Raw genomic sequence first — 22060 nt, 5'->3', positions numbered from 1 at the left:
TGTTTTACTTAGGCTAATCTTCATTCCTCTCCTTTCCAGTGCATGTCTCCATCTTTCTAATTGTTCCTCTGCATGCTCCCTGCTTTCACTGCAGACCACAATATCATCTGCAAACATCATAGTCCAAGGGGATTCCAGTCTCACCACATCTGTCCGTCTGTCCATTACCACTGCAAATAGGAAGCGGCTCACCACGGATCCCTGATGCAGTCCCACTTCCACCTTAAATTCTTGCACCCCGCACCACTGTTCTGCTGCCCTCTTACATATCCTGTCCTATTTTAACATATTTCTCCGCCACACCAGACTTGCGCACGCAGTACCACAGTTCCTCTCTTGGTACTCTGTCATAGGCTTTCTCTAGGTCTGCAAAGACACAATGTAGCTCCTTCTGACCTTCTCTGTACTTTTTCCACACGCATCCTCAAGGCAAATAATGCATCTGTGGTACTCTTTCAAGGCATGAAACCATAGTGTTGCTCAAAGTTCCCTTGCTGAATGCCGTATTTACCTATCACTTCTTCGCCAACATGTCAATTGAAATCTGCACCAATCGCAACTCTCTCTGGGATGCTCAGGACTAGTTTGTCTAGTTCCTTCCAAAATTTATTTTTCAACTCAAGGTCACATCCTACTTGTGGGGCATAGCTGCTAACCACATTTTACACAATACCCTAAATTTCAAATTTCAGCCTCATCACTCGATCTAATACTCTTTTCACCTCCACGACATTCTTAGCCAGCTCTTCCTTTAAAATAACCCCGACTCCATTTCTCTTCCCATCTACTCCATGGTAAAAGAATTTAAACCCTGCTCCTAAGTCTCTAGCCTTACTCCAGTTACTCTTTCTCTCTTGGAAGCACAATACATCAACCTCATCTCCTCATCATCATGTCAATTAACTCCTGAGCTTTTCCTGTCATAGTCCCAACATTCAAAGTCCCTACACACAGTTGTAGGGACTGTGCATGCCTCTTCTTCTTCTTCTTCTGTCAACTAAGTCACTTTCCTCCTCTTTTTTGTCTTCGACCTTCATTACCTGAATCTCTACCTACGTCTTGCAGATTTACTGTGACGGGGGTGGGCGTAGTTAGCCCAGGCAACAACCTATCCATTATGAAAGTCATTTAATGAACGCACAGTTTTACACTAAATGCCCTTCCTGCCGCAAAGTGTCCAATTAATGTTGCATCATTTTGGGATGTGGGAGGAAACCGCAGTGCCTGGAGAAAACCTTCGCAGGCATGGGGAGAACATGCAAACTCCACACAGATGGGGGCCGGGACCAAACCCTGGACATCAGAACTCTGAGGCCAACACTTTACAGCTGATCCAGCCATTTATTATTTCTATATGTTTGCATTTTTATAAAACCTATTTTTCCCAGTAATGATAGAGGGAAGTTATTTCAGCGTCATAAGTCAGCTATGATTTTTTCAGAAGTGGTGCGTGATTTAGATTAAGTCTGTAAGTTTTTATGAGGTATTAATTATACTCATATTTAATATTTCCGGTAGGAACAGGCTAATATGGCATTTGATTGCAGGAATCCATGAGTTTGCTATTATTGGGTGTATTGTTCATTTTGTCTAGGTGATAGTTGGATAGTTGTGAAATTTTTTAATGACATTGGAGACTGGCTGATGAGAATACTTGGGTTGCTGTAATTAAAGGAGTACGTATATCAGAATTCAGATTGATTTTGTGTTCTGTCGCTAGTGAGAAGATACATTTAATATTCACATTCAGACTCATAGGTTTGTTAAATATTGCAAATAGCATTGACGCGAGTGGACATCTTTGTATGGTTCCTCTTTGCAATTGTGAAATAATCTGTTTGTGGTGACTGTTGCTTTCGGCAAATTACATATCTATCCAATGCATAAATGAACCTGCAAAGCCAAATTTGTAATGTACTTCAAACAGGAAAGCCCAGTTAACTTAATCAGCAACAGCACCCATTAATTCCAGGTCTTTTCGTAGCTCTACACCAGTTGTCCTAGGCTTTTGGACAACTCATCTCCCATGGAGCACCTGATCGAGGCAAATTTGTTGCGGTATAATTGGTTTTCCACTTAGGTATTATGGCCACAACCATGGAACATTCAGAAGTTTAGATTAGCGTCTGGGACCAATACCATTGTAATGTTTTGCAACATTTAGTTTACGAACGTCTTGATACAGGTCCTTGACATTTGAGATATTTTTGTTGACCATCAATTAGGGCTGGACCAGCAGATATTCATTTGGACTGAGAAAGGTTTGGATTGCTGTTTGATTTTTGATAGATTTCAGGTGTTGCCTTTACTTTGCATGCCCTTTAGCACCTTCCTTACTTCATGTGTTCAATACTTTTACCCCGTGTCACTTCACATTATTACAATCAACTTAATTTCTGATCGTATTTGTTCTAGTTAATTTATATGTATGAATTTATTGTGTTGTTCCAAACATCTAGTGGAAAGTTCATGTCATTAGCACCTTTGTAAAAACATTCAGTGAGAAAAATTGTGACGTGTTAAATACTTATGTACTGTATATGATTCCAGTATTGCCATACTGTGTATTTTGAGGGTCCCAGTGACCATGACAATCTCAGCTCTATTCATTAGGCTAGGAGCCTGGTTTTGTCAGATTTAAAAAAAAAATTTCCTGAAGGTATTTTACAGATGGCTGTTGTGTGAGATAACAGCTTACTCCAGATACATTTTGACAAATAATCGGTACAATTAGCAAGGACAGAACATGACACAAATTGAGAGAAAAATAACTTAATAAACAGGAGCATGCTAATATCCTTTTCTTACAGTTTTCTCAAAATAATTTCAAAATTTCTCCAATGAAATCATTAAAACGTAAATAAAGCTTCAATTGTTGGCACTCAGCCTTGGTCAGTTTGCTGTAGGAGGACAATTAATGTCAAAACAGTTTAGTCCAATAGAAAGACTTTGGCTAGTCTGACGATTATGATGGTTACAACGCACCAGCAGGCTTCAGAGCCTTCCTCTGCAGAGACACATTCCTCAAGATTGCACTGCAACAAGACACCTCTGACTAGCCCTCTAATGAGGTTTGGGATTGTCAACATCCTTCCTTGGTCCCTCACCAGTCAGGCAGTATTGCTTTTTGGACAAAAGATTGCAGTGCTTCAGGCCTGGGCTTGATAATGTAAAAATTGGGACCTCCACTGGCCTTACAAGCTAGGCTAAAGTAGGGCGGCCAATATTCACCCACGCTGATTAAATATTTACTCCAATGTTAATGTACATGTGTTACTTAAGGGTTGCAAGTTAGTAATACATCAAATGAATTTTGACTGGTTTGGTCAACATTTTGTGACAGATCTCAACTTGTATAAAATATCAGAATAGGCTTCCATGTTTGCTAAGCAATTGAGTGTAGGAAAATTTTCCTGGATGAAAAGAGAAGCAAAAGCTTTTGTTGGCCTGCTTGGTTATTTATAACAATCAGAGTCTGAAGGTTTTCTTGCTAGATTTTTGCCTGAATATATGGTATAATCATTCACCCAAAACATTTCATGGGTTTGAATAGTTAAGCAATGGGATTGCAGTTTCTCTTCAGCTGGGATGAAGGTTTTAGATGGAGGGACCCAAGGCAGTTTCCCCAATACGTACCTGTTTCAATGTTTTAGCCTGACTTTTTAAACCCAAAGCAATCATCGAACTCATCTAAGGCTATATCTGAATGAGTGTGGCAAGGTCCTCAATATATGCAGTATTCTAAATGCAGTGGAACCTTGATGTTCGAACGACACTCTAAATTGTACATAGGTATCATTGTGAGTGTAAATGGTTGTTTCTTTCTATGTAGCCTGCGTTTGGCTGGCAACCAGTTCAGTGTGTACCCTGCTTCCTGCCTGAAGATAGCTGGGAAAGGCTGCAGCACTCAAGCGACCCTTTTGAGGATAAGCGGCTCAGAAAATGGATTCATGGTTCATCGCTAAATATGAAAATGGGGTTTATGTTTGTTTTGGCACTTGCTAGCTATCATCCTATGTCTAAGTCAATTATTTATATCCTAAAGAAAAAAAAATAATAACAAAAATAGAGCAAACGTCGATGGTTTGGAAATGTCCAGAGGAGAGAGAGTGAGTATATTGTTCGAAGGGTCATGAGGATGGAGCTGCCTGACTAAATAGTGAGAGGAAGATCATAGAGAAGATTGATGGATCTTGTGAAGACAAAAGGGGTGTTGTTAGAGAGGAAGATTCAGGAGATAGGCTTACATGAAAAAGGTGACGCAGTGAGGTCACCCCTAACGGGACAAGCCTGAAGGAAAAGAAGATTCAAGATTCAAACGGCAACTCTACACAGTCACTGCACGAATTAAATGACAATTTATTACAATTTTTATAGTGATAATTTAAGTAATTTGCAAAGTACCATATTTTGTTTGACGTATGTAACCGCCTATTCTATTCTTTTATTTCCTGATTTTGTTTTATGTGGTGGTAGAAAAACTCATGTAAAAATAAACAATTTAAATTGTTTAAGCTTTGGGGGCTGATTCGCTAATTTATGAAAGTTTAACTTTTTCAATAGAATTATGGAAATAAAGTTTTTAAACTATTCTATTAAATTTTTTTTGGAAAGGGTCTGTATGATGCTCTGCATTTTCCATCCAATAAAAAAAAAATCACTTTCCGGATGCCTTTTGTAAAAGGTTGTAAACGGTTCCTTACATTCTTCTGTCAAAGAATATCGAATTACAGCATAATTAACAGCCACTTGTGACACTTGAAATCACATGGTTATGGATGGGCAAGTCTGTCTCAACTAAATGCCGGGAGTGACATTTTTTTTTATGATGATGATGATGGACAGTTAGGGCATTCCAATGAAAATCTACAAGTGTTGTAAACTTTGCAATGTTCTCATTGTATTTGTCACGGCCCATCGGTGCGGGAGAGGACCCAAATGCAGGACTCCGGAGACGCAGAGGCAGTTTTGGAAAAGTGTTTATTCGTGCCAGGGTCGGGGATCAGGCAGACAGTCAAATGGAGCAGCGGTAACCAGAACGTCAGGCGTAGAAGGCAGGTGAGCGGGCCACGAGGGATCGGTACACCGGAGATCCGTCAGGGAGAACCGCAGTCTCAAGGGCGTCAAGCTTACGGGGTTGGTCGGAGGACAGGGGGTGGTCGGTACACAGGGGTTCAGGATCAGGAACAAGGAGGTGCAGGAACGAGGCACTGCAACAATCTGGCAAAGCCAGACCGTCCGCTGGGTCCTATATATACCGGGGTTAATTATCAGAGATGAGGCGCAGGTGTGCGCCTCCTAATCAACGGAGGTGTGTAGGGGACCTGCACAGCCAGGGCTGGAACTGGCTGGAACAGGCAGGACCATGACAATATTTAAATATTGTCAACGTTTGTAACCATTGTAGTGATTTTTATTCAAATTACAAGGAACAATTCTAGAGCCTTAATATGTTACTGTAGGTTTCTGGAGATTCCGAGACTACTTCCAGATAAACACATTTTGACCCACTCAAATTCATCTGCAAAACAAGCTACCATTTTCTAACTTGAGACCTTAGAGTGCCACTGTTTGTCCACAGAAAGTCAGAATGTTGCCGTGTATCGCTTTTTATCTCCCGCCATGAAAAATCTCTTGAGGGTTTTGTGTTGAAGAAGAACCTGGAATTGACAGTTTTTCCAGACAGACCTACAGTGACAAGGTCAAGTGCTTATATCTATTGCACCGGCATGAAATTAGCTGTTTTTTTTGTGTGTTAGCCAAAATGCCGGCTTGTTGTATTGCTGGATTTTGAAAATGGGAAAATGGATTCACTCTTCACATGACCCAATTCGCCGTGAAAAATGGATTGCACAGGTGCAAAGGACAAGAGGTTTGTGTGTTCCAAATGACAGGTAAGTGTGTATAGAGCTATTAAAAAAAATGTTGGGGGGACTAATTTGTCTCACAGTTTTTAACATATGCCACGTGTGAATTTAGAATAAATCCCCTTAGTCAAAGCGGCAAAATATAACTATACTAGTATATACATATACTTTTCCGAAAGCAGCAGTATTAATAAAAAGCTGCATCGACAGCCATCCTCGTCCTTATGGGAATAGAAATCCAGATATGACAACAAAATCCTTCTCTCAGAATGTAACAAAAATGTCGATTCGCGCTGGCCACCCTTTCATGCTGGGTCGGGCCGGGAGGCTGACTGGCCTGTGCTGTCACATTGCTGTGAGAAAGGAGCTCTCCCCCCACCGGCCACTGGTGTCTGGGCATCCCTGATGTAATTACTTCGCCCGGCATGGGTCCTCCTGAGTACGCTACATACAGAAAACTTGTAAAAGGGTTAGGAAATTGAACAATTATGGGCCACTCATTTTTAACATTGCATCGGGGCGTTCGTCCTCATCTGTCTGTTGAGGAGTCTGTTGTTAGTAAGACGTGATCCACATATTGTCTAAATATGGTTTGAAACGATATGCTAAAATGGCCCCGGTCAATTCAGTCGCTTCTGAGATCTTTTCTTCCTCAAAAAGAGCTTCAGTCTCAGAAGGGGCGTCAGAAAAATACGAAAATTAATCTCGTTCATCTGCCATTACATTTGGCACAGTGTGTTTTGAACGCTGGGAGCTCTAGTGTGAAGCATGCACGAGATGTCACATGACGTCACAGACAATATGGCTGCCACTAGGATGTCGAGTCATATTTTTTTCAAATTTGCGCTTAAAAAAAACCCCAGCTCACTTTTTCTGACTCATATTATCATCCAAGCGATTCATATTACATGTAGTTTTGATCACAATACCTATTTTAAAATGTATATTTTGGTGTCAGTGGCACTTTAAAGCAAGCAGCCATAAAGATTTATTTCCTTCGACCTTATGCACTGCAACGCATCAAGCATTTCTGCTGGGAAGGGTAACAGTTTCCGCTGTCAATATGTTACAAGCTACTGTGATGCCATCTGATTGAAAAATAACCTCATTAACGTGTGAACACCTGGGATTGTGTAAACCATTTAATATTTTGGTGCAAGTAGTTTTCTAGGTTGAAATGGCATCATGGGTTTTTACTTTTACAAGATGAGACATGGTTCAACAGTTAGAGCATTGGCCTCACAGTTCTGAGGACCGGGCTCCAAATCCTGGCCCTGTGTAAGGTCTTTAATTAAAAGATTTGTGTATTTCATAAGATAAATATGTCAGTTAAAAAGTTAAAAATATGTTTATTTGATGATGTGTTAAAATGTTTTAAAAGAGTGACACCACTAGACCTGTGAGGATCATTCAGTTTTGATGCGGAGTGAGTGCTCTGTACGCCAATAGAGAATCTTTGATACATTTTCCAATGAATATATGAGTATGGTGAACATTAAGTTTGAGAACAACTCATAACTACGCTGAATGTGTTCTAAACGTTTGAACCTTGTGAAACTTTTGCATTAAGTATCGTATGTTCACAGACATTAGATTGAGATCACAATATTTTATTTGAAAGCTCGATGTAAACGAGTGATGGTTGATACAGCTATTGTTGTGTTTACCATAAATAAGATAGCTAACCTGTACTTTGCACAATGGCACACAGTGCACTGTGTAATGCATAATTTTCTGTATCTTTCAGTTAATTATTAATTCATTTACCACAAGAGACCTCCATAAAAGCAAGAAAAGAACACCTTGTGTACAGAGTTTCTTTATAATTTCGCTGGCTGTCACGCTGCACATAGTAACGTGTCGTGAGAACAGCACCCCTTGCCTTTGTGGAGTTTGCATGTTCTCCCCGTACCTGTGTGGATTTGGTCCAGGCACACTGGTTTCCTCCCACATCCCCAAAACATACACTAATTGGAGACTCTAAATTCCCCTTCGGTGTGACTGTGAGTGTAGCTGTTGCTTGTCTCTATGTCTTGTGGTAAATGACTGGCAAACAGTTTAGGATGTACCTCCCCTCCTTCCCGATGATTGCTGGGATTGGCTCCAGCATTCTAGCCACACTTGTGAGGGTAAGTGACTCAGAAATAGATGGATGGAAGATGGGAAAACTCCTTCATCCAACACTGGAATGTGCCTCTATGTTCACCCACAACTCAGTTTTGAGTTCTGACATACTTTCCACATTCTTCAACATGCATCAAATGAAAGCATATACCACTCTAGTCCGTTATAACGACAAGACCCCAACGAGGACAACAAGGATGCAGATAAACTTTCCTGAGGCACTGACAGTTTTGGTAGAAATTGTTTTACAAACCGCTTTTTAAGCAGCTGTCCATTGGCTAGCCGATTTTGGAGATAAAGATGCTAGATATGAAGGTCTTACCTGGGCTGGTGTGGCCTGTAACAAAACTGAATTTGTAAGGTGATATATTTTACCAAAAAGTATGATAATATTGTATATATATATATATATATATATTTATAAAATATAATTCTTTATGCCTCTGAAATCATGAAAAATATGGCCCTCCCTCGCTCTGCAATAATGTGTAGTTGGTCGCCTGAAGGCATTGGAGATGAGGCCTTCACCAGTCAATCAAATACAATAAACATTCACAGTAGTCAAACACTGGCTAAATAACACCTGCCGCTGAGGTGATGTCTATTAAACAGTTACTTTGCCCATCTTAATTGAGGACTAACATACACAACAACTTGGAACAAAGTGCTGACGTTTTAAACGCTGTGAAGAGAGCTACAGTATTTAGCTTCATAGCTCATTAGGTCATTTGCTCATGAACTTGCTTGTCAGCTCATGGGCTAGCAAACATAATAAACAGTTAACTCTCCCTTAAGTGTCTCTGTAGTTCAAATTTACACACTGAAGGCTGCGGAGTATTGGACGGAGTCAATGCAGATTTGTCGGAATTCCACCGACCCAATAGTGATTGCACAGCCGTCCAACTCTATTGGCTCACTGTGTGTTCTGCATGCTGGGTGACCACAACATAAAAAATATATATATATATTCCAGAAGTCCAGAAAGAGGATCTTGTTCATTTTTATTTATCGAATGATAAGTCGATTTAGTAATTATCATGACAGGCCTGTGTTACACATTGTCTGCAGTTGTGAGGCCAGTTATTGTCGAACACATGGGAGAAAGCTCTGGTGGACATTATTTCAGTCAGAAAGCTCTAGTTACATCTGAAAACATGAAAGAGCTGTGGGATTTGATTCACTGTATAGGGCTGGTTAAATCAGAAAAAAATGTATGGAAAATTGCTGCTTGTATAAAAATGAGTCATCCTAGTCATCTAGGAATCAGTAGGGTTACTTTATATTTCTTTTAGAAAAGCAATCTATTCTTCTTTTCTGTGACTCAACATTTAAATAGTCTTGATCATATTTGATGATTTAGTCACAGACTAAAAAGTATAATAATTCTCATTCATAAATGTGTGAATGAAATTGGTTTGATTTAGTCACAGACTAAGAAGTAATACTTGTCATTCATAATTGTCTGAATGAAATTGCGTGGGACTGTACAAAAGAATCAAATTTATCCTGGCTGGCAGGGAGCTCAGCACCTGTAAACCTCAGGTCATAGAATTGCCCTGCCTCTCACCTCAGCTTTTTTAAGCTTGGTGAAGGCAATTAGAAGAACAGAGGGGCTCTTATTTATGTTTTATGTTTTATTCAGCCTCAAGAGGAAGGTGCACTGACTTTATTGATACATCATTTTACTATCGGACCACTGTTTCTGTCGTGGTTCGTAAGTGACATGTGCCAGTCTACTTATTGGCCAAGACAGCGTATGTAACATGTTTAGTGGGTTGATTGCATATGCTGTGGGGTGTATGATTAGACTGGTATTGACACATGGCAGGAGGCTGTGTTGGTGTGAAGATGCTGTGGACAGACAGAGGAGTGCAAAAATATTCATACAAATCAGCAGGAGGAATGAAGAAGATATGGCACCTATGTCTATGTTTAAAAAATAAATATAGTCGGTAGAGAATAGTGTTTTTTGAGCATCATTTTAATCTCTAGGAAGTTGTTTTGGCAGGATATTTAATGAAACAGGTTGTATTACTCCGAAAGTTGTGACCAACTCGACTTTGCTTAGTCCTGTAACTGCACTAAGAATAGAGTTAAATTTTGCTTATCTTATTGCTGCCAGAAAATGTGATGCTGCTGCTAGACCTCATTAGTACACACCTAACCCATTTTTTTTCAAGATATATTGTGTTTTAGACATTGAAAACAGCTTTATCTTTGCTTCAGGGGCACATTTGTACAAAAATAAAGAGCATCTTGCTCAAGGGTATGAATATGAGTCTTTCCCTGGATTCATCTTCATGCTGTTAAATCAGTGGTCTATTGACCTGGCACAATACCCCCTGCTGACACAGGAGAAAAGAGTACTTTAATTATATTCAAGAGAACATTTTCCATGGAAATAATGCAATACCCTAGTGGCAAGGAAAGCTCAAAGTCAATGGAAGTATCAAAAGAATGTGACATTCTAAAGTGTCATGTATTTTTATGGGAGAGTCATCGCTCTACCTACCTTGTGCAAAGGAATTTAAAAAATGTAAATTGAAAAAAAATCTATGCTGAATTATACACTAAGTGGTTGTAATCATTGTTGTGGGATCTATTTGTAATAACAAACAAGCATACTGTTCGGGTAGAACTTTTGATCGTCATTCACCCCCTCATGCCTTGTTGCAGAAGCCAGCATGGTGGGGCAGCTGTACATCTTTGGCCTCACAGTCCTTAGGACCGGGGTTCAAATCCCAGCCCCGCCTGTGTGGAGTTTCTTCAGGCACTCTGGTTTCCTCCCACATCTCAAAACTATGTATTAACTGGAGACTTTAAATTGCCCCTAGGTGTGACTGGTTTCTGTTTCCATGTGCCCCGCGATTGGCTGGCAGCCAGTTCAGGGTGTACCCTGCTTCCTGCCCGATGACAAATGGGATTGGTTCCAGCCCTCCTGTGACCCTAGTGAGGATTACTGTTTCAGAGAATCCATGGATGGAAGCATTTTCACATGGTAACTTGTAGTAACCCTGGCGGACTGCAGAGGGTGAGTAAAACAGCAAAAATACTGTAATGGAATTTTGGGCCACAAACTGTAACTCTCAATTCTACCAAGAGAGAGCAGCAGTGTATAACATTCACCACTAAAACTGTCTCCTTTTTCAAAGCATTATGAAAAGAGGGAGATTTCACATTTACACCTATGACCAATTTTCTTTGAATATGTTGGTCACATGTTGTTAACCAGTGGTGGCTGGTGGTGGAGGCCGATATGTGTGTGTGTGCGAGCGTGCGTGTGTGTGTGCATCTACAGTGTATATGGCACAGCTATTTTAAGATGTCCTATTCATTGCCACCATTAGATGGCCCGTAATGTACAGTTCATAGGGAAAGTACAAACTGTAGCACTGAAACTGTTACTTTTACTCCTTTCTCCTCCCTGGCCCCGGTGTGGTCGCCTGCCTCCCCGCCCGACCCACCTCCTCGTCGGGTAAATTGTGACCCGCTCCACCGCTCACAGCAGCCACCGCTTACGGCGGCCCGCGCGCATCTTTATGAAGCTATTGTGACGCATATCATGTTACTTTTTGAGAGAAGGATTATGTCGCTAGACGGGGATTTCTGGAATGGTCCCATAAGGATAAGGATGGCTGTCGACGGAGCTTTTTATTAATACTGCTGCTTGCGGACAAGTACACATGTATACAGACGCCACACTGCCTTCAGTCTTTTTGATATTTCCGGAACATTCGCTGGAAATAACATTTGCCTATTTGGAAAGTTCATTCAAGTATGGTGACTATACGTAACATTGATTGAATTGTCTTAAACACAATACAAGTGCTTTGTTATATTTTTCTGGTTTGACCAAGGGGATATAGTCTAAATTCACACATAACATATGCTGTAAACTGTAAGATAAATTAGTCTCCCCACCGTATTCTTTTTTTTTACTAGCTTTATGCAAACCTACCTGTCATTTGGAACACACAAAGCTCTTTTCCTTCGTACCTGTGCAATTCCTTTTTTATGACAAATCAGCTCTTTTGGAAACGTGTGAAGAGTGAATCCATCCTCCCGATGTTCGAGCAAAATCCAGCAACACAACAAACTGGCATTTTGGCTAACATGCAGAAAAAACAAGTAATTTCTCGCCAGTACAAGAGGTAAAGACACTCAACCTCACTGCTGTAGGTGTGTGCAAAAAGCATCCCTTCCTGGTTCTTCTTCAAATCAAAACAGTCAAATGAATTTTCATGGTGGGAGATGGAAAAAAATAGATATACGGCGACATTTGACGTACTGTGAACAAACGGATGATTCAATTACAGCTGATTTTTTGGGGGTTAACAAATTGGGGTTAATAAATTTCATGTTTTAGGTGGCAGTGGCCCTTAAGTACTGCTGGTTACAGAAGTATTGCACAAACATTCAAGAGAGCAGAATCATTGAAGAAAAGAAATAGCATGTGATTCACAGAATGTGATGTCATTTGTTCAGGAGTCTGATTGTGTCGTGCTGTGTTTTATATTTTGTCCAAAAATGTTCCCCCCACTGTCCTTGACAGAGGCTAATTTTTCAATAATTATGTTTCAAGTCAAGGGTGTTTTTGGTAAAAGTCTTCTCAACTGAGAACATATCCAATCCAGAAATGATCTTCTGACATTGTGTTCCTGAAGAAAGATCTTGAGTCTCCTGTTTTTGTCAACCTCCTTATTATGGTTACAGATGCCCATTTGTTTCATCAAGCTGGCAACCAGTGTTTCTTTTCCCAAACATGGCAAGATGGCGTAAATTTGCCATGTAAATCCTAGAAAGGTCATGCTTTTTTTTCACCTGTTGGACCAGCTGACTACAGCTCAAGTGGCCTGTTGCAACCCGATGGGTTGTGTTGCTCTGGGTAACGCCCGATAACGTCCCCCTCTACCAGACGCAGATCCACCTGGTTGCGGTGGTACAGTTCTCCTTCGACATCCACCAAATATGATCTGGGGCCCACCGACCTGTTGGTCCCCAGGCAGAGGCTCCATCCTGATGTCCTCTCCAGTACACAGTTCAGGTAGGTCTCTGACAGACTTGTAAAACCAGAGCTTAGCTGACTGGTCTTTAACTCTTAGTCTGTCTTGGACCCCAGTGACCACTCTTAGCTCCAGGAACGTGTCAGCAACTGGGAGTGGTGTCCTCAGCCTTCGAAACATCAGCCTATGCGCAGGGCTACTGTGCATCCCTTCTGTGGGTGTGTTGCGCCAATGTCTGAGTGGACGATGTTACACAGCTCCATTGCTGAGGTGGCCGACTGGAGCTATGGCTGTAAGGTGGTCAGTGCCTGTCATGGTGGCAATCCCCGACACCTACGGGGAGGGATGTTGTCAAGATGAAGAAGGAGTCCTTTTGAGAGTTTTTAGCCTTTAGGACTCCCAAGGAAAGTGATGGTTATTGTTTCGCCAAGCGGAATGCAACTTTGAAAGCGGAATGGAACTTTGGTGGTCGCTGAAGTAAAAACTCAGGCACGGGAGGAGTTTGGTGATGCCAGGGAGAAAGATTTCTGGTTGGTTTTAAGAAAATTCTAGTCCAGCATCTGGAGTCTCAGAAGAGGGAGGCAGTGCACCATCAACACTGTTAACAGTGAGGATGGGGTGCTGGTGACCTCGACTTTGGATGTTATGAGTAGGTGGGGAGAATGTTTCTCAGCCTCCTCAATTCCACTTACACGCCTTCCTATGAGGAAGCAGACTCTGGGTTCTCTGGATTGGCACACTGGGATTGTAATCCCCCTTTTTAAGAAGTGGGGCTGGAGGGTGTGTTAGAATTATAGGGGGATCACACTCCTCAGATTCAGGAGGAGCAGTGTCGTTTTCATGCTGGCCATGGAATGGTGCACCAGCTCTACACAGTCATCAGTGTCCTAGAGTGTGCGTGGGGATTTCACCCAACCAGTCTATATGTGTTTTGTGGATTTCGAGAAGGTATTTGACCATGTGCCTTTAGGAGTCCTGTGGGACTTCGGGAGCATCAAGCTCCCTGATAAGGGCTGTCCCTGTATGACCAGTGTCAGTGTTTGCTCTGTATTGCCGGCAGTAAGTCAAACTTGTTTCCGGTGAGGGTTGGACTTCTTCAAGACTGCCCAAGGTCAGCAATTCTGTTCATAACTTTTAAAGATGACCAAGGACACGTAAGAGAGACAAGGTCTCTTGGTTGGTTAAGAGGTGGATGAAGTGGATAGGGAAAGGGAATTTTGAGCGTCCCTGCTAAAGCTACTGTCCCTATGACCTGACCTCAGATAAGTGATGGAAGATGGATGGATGCATTTTAAAAAACAAATCAAAAATCATTTTTTTTCCATCTTAAATATATGAAACAATGACAAATACTATTTTTGCAAAACAGACCTAATGCATTTGTCACTGATGAGCCCAAGGCTAAAACCCACCGAAGTGAAGTGACCAACGTACTTTTAATACTTGTGCATTATGAGTAGATCTTTCATGAAGAATTGATATTATATCCTATATAACCTATAACCTTGTGGCAATATCTGAAGCACTTCCCAAATTGGTCAAGTGGTACAGCACATCCTCAAAACATGCATCGCAGAAATGCCCCCTCCATCATTCGACTACATACAGTAACTTGTGTTTTTTGTGAACAAATATGTTTTGAGTATATACCTGCTCCCTTGCCTTGCTGCTCCTGTTTTCCTGCATTTATATATATATATATATATATATATATATATTATATATATATATATATATATATATATATATATACAAGAAACCAGAAGACAAGGAAAACATTTATTTGGATGGTCAGACACTCATTGTGTTCATCCATCCATCGATCCATTTTCTGAGCTGCCTCTCCTCACAAGGGTCGCGGGAATGCAGGAGGTTATCCTAGCTATTATCAGGCAGAAGACTAGGTACACCCTGAACTGGGTTGCTAGGCAATCGTAGGGCATATAGATACAGACAAAAGTCGCACTTAGAATCACACCTATGGGCAATTTAGACTTAGGGACCCCAATATGTTTTTGGGATGTGGCAGGAAACTGGAGTGCCTGGAGAAAACTCACATCGGCATTGGGAAAACATGCAAACTCTACACAGGCGAGGTCGGGATTTGAACCCCGGTCCTCAGAACTGGGAGGCCAACCAGTTTTGCCTTAGTACCATATATAAGTATATTACCCTTTCTGGCAGGAGGCCCCAAGACTCCCTGCCCACACTCCTCATTTGACCAAATTTTTCTGGAAGGAATTTATATACATATTTAATATTCATTGTTTCAGAAGTGGGAAATGAGTACAAGACACAAACAATATTAAGAGGTGGAATCCGAGGCGGGAGTAGGAATACGATTTTGTAATTTACTTCAACTGTGCTTCTTCTGAACACAACAGGCAAGACAGAAACCCAATTACTGAGGAAATGGAAATGTTCTGTTGTGTGACTCTATGTTTCATGTCTGTGGGTGGAGGGGGTGGGGTCGGGCGGGGTTGATTGACACATGACCCCCCCCTTTTTATTTTGTGTGATGAGGAAGGTATCTTGCATCGCCAGACAGCTGCCCTGGAGCACGCTGAAGTCATCTGCCTGTCAAAGACGATGGCAGGAAGCCATGCTGCTGATGGACCTGAGTAGCAGATTCTTCAGGTCCTGCAATAAAACTCGTCAATGGTAGTAATGAACAGAGTGCATTAGTATTTTCCAACATCCATGCAATATCATTAGTGGAGATTTGATGCTGTTTGGAATTCAGATGGAAGTTTCAGGGGGGTGAGCTGCATCTGGGAGGTTACTTCTGTGGTGTTCGTGCTCCACACTTGATCTCCAGAGATACAACAAAGCTGCAAGACATAGAGAGCATCAAGCAACTTCTTTTGTGTATTTCTGAAAGCTAATGCAAATCAGGTGTGTTTGTGTGTGTGTGAGTGTGTTTGTGTGTATTTTTTGTGTGCCTCTGCTGAGGATTTAGTTGCACTGACATATTTATCAGTGGGGTCTCTTTTGTCTGTTCCCAGATCACAACACATTTTTGCACCCTGTAAAGAGAGTGGAAACAATAACATGTGATCTGTCCTGATTTTACCCCATTTAAGATTTACAAAAGTGCCATTAAAGTATTTAACGAGAGCTAAGTGTTTAACCTTCCCACTGGTGGCAGGTCTTAATTGTTGAAACCGGCAGCCTCTCCATGATGCCAGACAGCATTTAATGAGATGCAGCCAGATTGCAAATCGACTTCCTGAGTTCCATGTAAGCTTCATCTCCATGGCAACAAAACCAGCCATCTTTTTTTCACATTCCCATTGAAAGTTTTTGTCCTTGATCAAGTTGACAATTTTTGAGATTTATAATGGCTCATATTCATTCTGTTTCCCTCTAAATAGTAGATTAAAACTAATATGTCTGAGCTAATAATATTGAATGAATAATTTGGTATAATTAATGCAACTTACTTCAATTACACAAGTTAAATGTGGAAAATGTGTATTCATCACTCGGACAGGGTTGTGTGAGTTGGGGTTTCTTTGAGTTGAAGGCCGTTAATAGTGGATCTTAGCATGTTGGCTCTTTGGGTTCCCTGTTGACACTAACGCAGTCGTTTTTATTCTCTGTCAAAGTGACATGAAGCAGGCCTGAATCTCTGCGACTCACTTCCTTAATAGCACACGTTAGATTTCCTCTCTCTCACTGAAAAGATGACCTCCTAAAGATTAGGTTGTTAGATGTGTAACAAGAGCCAGGATCTCTTAGCCAAATGCAAGTACAGGAAACAGGCTACGAAAGATCATGCAATAAATTGACACAAGGAAATGCTCCAGACAAACAGTCTTTACAAATAAACACACTTTGTTTACTGTTCCTAAATCTGTAAGTTTAAACCCTACAACCAAATGGCTATGCTTTATGACTGAAATTAACACTATCTGTTGTTGTTCCTTTTTGGTGGACTTTGCACAATTTGAATACCTTTTGATCTAATTTTATTCAGATACGACACGTCATGAACAAATTTAGAGAAAAAGAGTAAAAAAACCCACACTCAATTTATTTTGGATTTTGACACCAAAGGAAATGTGTCCTAAACATACTATTTTATCTGTACTTGTACTGTAATCATCACAGCTGCATATTACAATTTTATAATGAGCAAATTATAAATCCATTCGTTAACGACAAGACAATCTCTGACTAATCTTCTAATATTAAAAACTAAGGGTAAAATAAAACAAAACTTAAAAAAACACCAAGTCAAATAAAAATGATTATTTTTGTCGATTCACATTTTCCCTTTCTTAATTGCTACAGGGCTTAAGTTTCTATTCTAGTGACAAAATGATTGATCTGTTGTTAAACTCCTTTACAGCCGCTCTGCTGGTTATTATCGATTGATCCCTCATATTCCCTTGTGTGCAGCATTTAAGTAGCTACCAAATGTTTAGTCACCCCTCTGAAGGCTCCTGGACAGATTCAATTGAAACAAGATAACCAACACTGTTATCCCATGTGCACAATTACACTTCCGTCATACACGACTTCCCCCTCCTACTGATGCATCATTTCTCATTCTCTTTCAAACATCGTCAAATGTTCTTACAGTTTCTACATGTTCCCCACAGAGGTAAAGTTGATGTCTATAATTTTCCTCATTTGGTTGTTTATCAGGCTCTCCTTCAAATAGAGTAATTGACAGTGTATATATATATATATATATAGACGTGACCCTGCAGACTCACTAATTCAAATAAAAGGACAACGGGAGAGCAGGAAAACAATTATTAGGGTTATCAGACATCCATTGTGCTCATCCATCTATCCATTTTCTGAGTTGCTTATCCTCACAAGGGTCGCAGGAGACCTGGAGCCAATGTTGTTGTTGTGATAGCCAGCGTGACAGGGTTGCTGCGTCGACGTAGACAATCGTGCGAAAGTGTTATAGCCATGGGAAAGCGGCCGCCTTGGTCGGTCGCCGCCATAGATCTTCTGCCGCGCGCCGGCAGTTGAACAGGTGTTGCGTGTCATGTGGCCCGGTGCCACAGTCTGGGCAGACAGCGTGTCGAGTTGGTGTTTGTAGCTATTCAGCAAGCGACAGAAGCCCGAGCATAGTTGGGTGAGGATGGAGCGTGCTTCCTGAGGCAGAGACCATTCGTTGTCGTGAATTGGAGGCAGGTAGCTCCCAAGGACGATGTCAGGCTTGTAGGCTAGCCTGGTGTTGGTGACGGCCGATGTGTGGAGTTCAGTTAGTCCGTGGTTGTATTCTTGGTCATCTAGACGTCCGTTGGTACCGATGAACTGGTCCATGTCCGTTTGCCAATGAGAGACGTCATAGATTTTGAGACGCTGCGGTCGGACGCGACGGACCAGGTCACTGTTTGCATGACCCGGTCGATGGCATTGAATCAAATACTGCAGCATAGTTGAGCAGGGGGCCGTCCGATGGGTTTGTAACTGGTGGCTTGCACCTCTTTGTTGGCACCCCAGGAGGCAATCCCACCTGTCATCAGGCAGGAGGCTGGGTACAGCCTGATCTGGTTACCAGCCAATCGCAGGGCACACGGAGACAGACAACAGGCATACTCACAATCACACCTACGGGCAATTTAGAGTGTCCAATGAATGGATGTTTTTGGGATGTGGGAGGAAACCAGAGTGCCCAGAGAAAACCCACGCAGGCACGGGGAGAACATGCAAACTCCACACGGGCAGGGCCGGGATTTGAACTCCAGTCCTCTGAACTGTGAGGCCAACACTCTTCAGCTGTGTCGCCGTGTCACCTGTGTTCATCAAATTCTGGAGAAATGTAATAATATAATAGGCAAATCTCCTTTATGCTGGGGAAGATAGGTCTCATTTATGTTCTTATTCATGTCTTTCATAACATGGTCAATTGCATTCATTCAATGATTTAATCTTTAAGGTTACATAAACCACTCTATGCATGAAAGAAGTGCTGGAAAAGCCGATCTTGTTTTTGCTATTTAAATATGTATGATGGTAAAATGAAGCCGTCTTCTATTGAACTCATTTGCCTCGTTGCTCAATAAAGACAACAATGGTGTAGAATCTGTGCTGCTGAATAAATTGTCTCCTAACAGTGTGTGCAGATTTAAAAGACAACTATGTCAAACACAAATGCACATTCAGTATCTAATGAGAACACTTCATCTTTATCATATAGTGTGACAGTCATATTACACTAGGATGTGGGGGAGCATATACTCCATTCCCTTATTTATAAAATGACTGACAGACTTCTCCAATATTAGCCCACATTTTAGAACGGCCATTTGTGGATTGCTATGGTAACAGATTCAATACAGCAATCCCCTACTTGCCTTTTCCCAGACACTGTCGAATCTCCCAACCAATATCTACTATGGGGATGCACCTTGTTCCTCTCATAAAAAGGAAATTATTCCACAAAGCCATATGATTAAGCCATATCAACAGAGTTCAACATTGTTTCCAGAGAGCACCTACACATGGCGCAATCTGGAGAAGGAAAACTCTCTCATCCTGCTTGCTACTGATATTAATTACATGTTGAAAATAAGGTTGTGGTATAGATCCCTAATGGATCCAAGCAGAAGATAGAAGCCAACGTAAAATAGCAGCAAAGCTAATGGCAGATTCCTACGGATGAAACTGATAGATAATCCTTTTTAAAACTCTTCTCTGCAGGCAATTAGGCTCAGTGTGCAGAAAGGCTTTGAGATATATCACAGCTGCCCTAAATAGTCTGCTAAGCAAATCAATACACCCAACTAAAATACATGCATTTGAGCAAAATAGCCTTCAGATGTTTTATTACATACAAAGGTTGTCCAGAATCTCTGTGCAACAACTCGTTTATGTTGACAATCACTTTCATTGAGGTTTACATTAAATGCCATCAAAAAATGAGAAGTTATTTGTTGCTGTGCAATCCATTTGGGGAAAAATGACAAATCATAAATATGATGTCAAGTCAGACTGGAACAAACTAACTGAACTACACTAAATTGCACTTTTACACCAACAGCACCTAAAAACCAGAATCAAACACGATGTCTGGCCACATTTGCAACTGTAACCCTCCTTCTTCTCTAGGTAGACTTTCTCTAAGATTTTGGACTGTCTGAATGTTTACACATAAATCTTGTGGATGGATTGTAAGCCTTTGCAGCCTTGTTCAAATGCCAGTTTTGAGACCAAGATAAATCACTTAAAAACCTTTTCCTAATGGAATGAATGCCTGCCCAAAAAACGTATCTGTCCATTGTGTGCTTTAAGTGATTTAAATGTTCTATTCAACACGAAACCAAAATATTTTGTGGTAATTGCGTATACCTGTAAATTACAGAGGATTCATCCATTAGCAAATGAAACACGATTGGTCACAGCAGACGCAGCATGGAAGAAGAACCTCTCAAGAATTCCGGCACCTAAAAAAAGTGACCCACCAATTTGGCTTGATGAGAAACTAAACAGACACAAACCGAAATATGTGAAACCCACTGACCAAAAGTTGGGCCACAAAGAAAACGCTGGGTCTGCACGTGACAAAGCAAGTTTTGGGGGGACCACAACTTGGATGCATGTTATGTGCCCTTGCATAAAGACACGTGTTTGTATTATATACCACATGAAAAGTACATTAATTGTAGATGCACACAGACAGGCATGCACACACACACACACACACACACACACACACACACCACACACACACACCACACACACACACACAGTTCCAATCCACAGACTTCAGTTCCTATTGTAGGTTTCAGTTCCAAATTTGAAAATTGTAAACAGTTCATGGCGTTGTATTTGTTGCCTTGGACATGACTTTGTGACCGTTTCCAGACTCACCTTTCTCAAACGTTTTCATGGTACTTTAAAGGTCAAGTGTCATCCCTATAAACATTCTAAAATAGATATTGTAATGAAAAATACATATTACATTATTCACTTCAATGTCTATACGAAAAAATATATATCAGCGGAGAGCGCGTAATCCATGCACAAAGTTGCAGAAGTGTCATTCTACGACATCCAAGTGCTCGCCATATTGGCTGCATCCCCTATCCGTGACGTCACCCCGGACATTTGCCAATGAAAACATGCGGTGGACTCTATTATGGGAGATGAACATGCCCCTTCTGAGACGGAAGCTCTTTTTGAAGAAGAGAACATCACACAACCGAGTGAAGTTACCGGGGCAATATTACCCTATTGTTTCAAGCCATATTCAGATGATATGCGATCACTGCCAAACCGCCTCCCCGTCCGATCCACTTCCGGGGGAGAGTTGAGCCATCGCGGCTCATCACAGATGGGCGATATGGGTCATTCGGTGCTGAGGTGGCTTATCACGGAGCTGAGCTGGGCTGCTTTAGGGCGTTGTTCATAGCCACCGCTGTCCGCGGGCCAGACGCCGTCCGACATGCACATCGACACATTTAGCACGCCTGTCATACGTACGCAATCTTTTGTTACGTTATAAGAGACCGATTACATGGCCCGCCCCAAACTATTTATTTTTTTTAGTAGCTATATACACACCTACCTGTCATTGGAACCCACAAAGCTCTCGTCTTCTGCAACTGTGCAATCCATTTTTCACGATGAACCGAGTCTCTTGCAAACTTATGAACGGTTAATCCGTCCTCCCGAGTGTTCAAGCAATGTCCAGCAATGAAACGAGCCAGCATTTTGCCTAACACGAAGGAACAACGAGCTACCTTCTTGGAGGTAAAACTAATAGAAACAAATGAGTCCACTTGAGGGCGGTCCTGCCCTGTACATCACTTCCTGCTTCTTCTCGAAAACAAATCCCTCGAGAGGATTTTCATGGTGGGAGTTACAAAAAGCTGTATACGTCAAAATCATGTTTTGAGGTTAAAAAACAGATGGCTCCATGTCGGCTGTTGTTTTTCATTAATAACATACTAAAAATCATGCATTTTATGACAGTGGCCCTTTAATACAATCCATATATATTGTTCTAACATGTATTTCATTATATTTCAGATAACCCAAAGAATGCATTTCAAAAAATAGCAACAAATTCTTATAATCTCGATGGCCACTTCAGAA

This window comes from Syngnathoides biaculeatus, chromosome 10, assembly GCF_019802595.1.
Source record: "Syngnathoides biaculeatus isolate LvHL_M chromosome 10, ASM1980259v1, whole genome shotgun sequence".
In the NCBI taxonomy this organism is placed as follows: Eukaryota; Metazoa; Chordata; class Actinopteri; order Syngnathiformes; family Syngnathidae; genus Syngnathoides; species Syngnathoides biaculeatus.
This window is presented reverse-complemented; position numbering follows the sequence as displayed.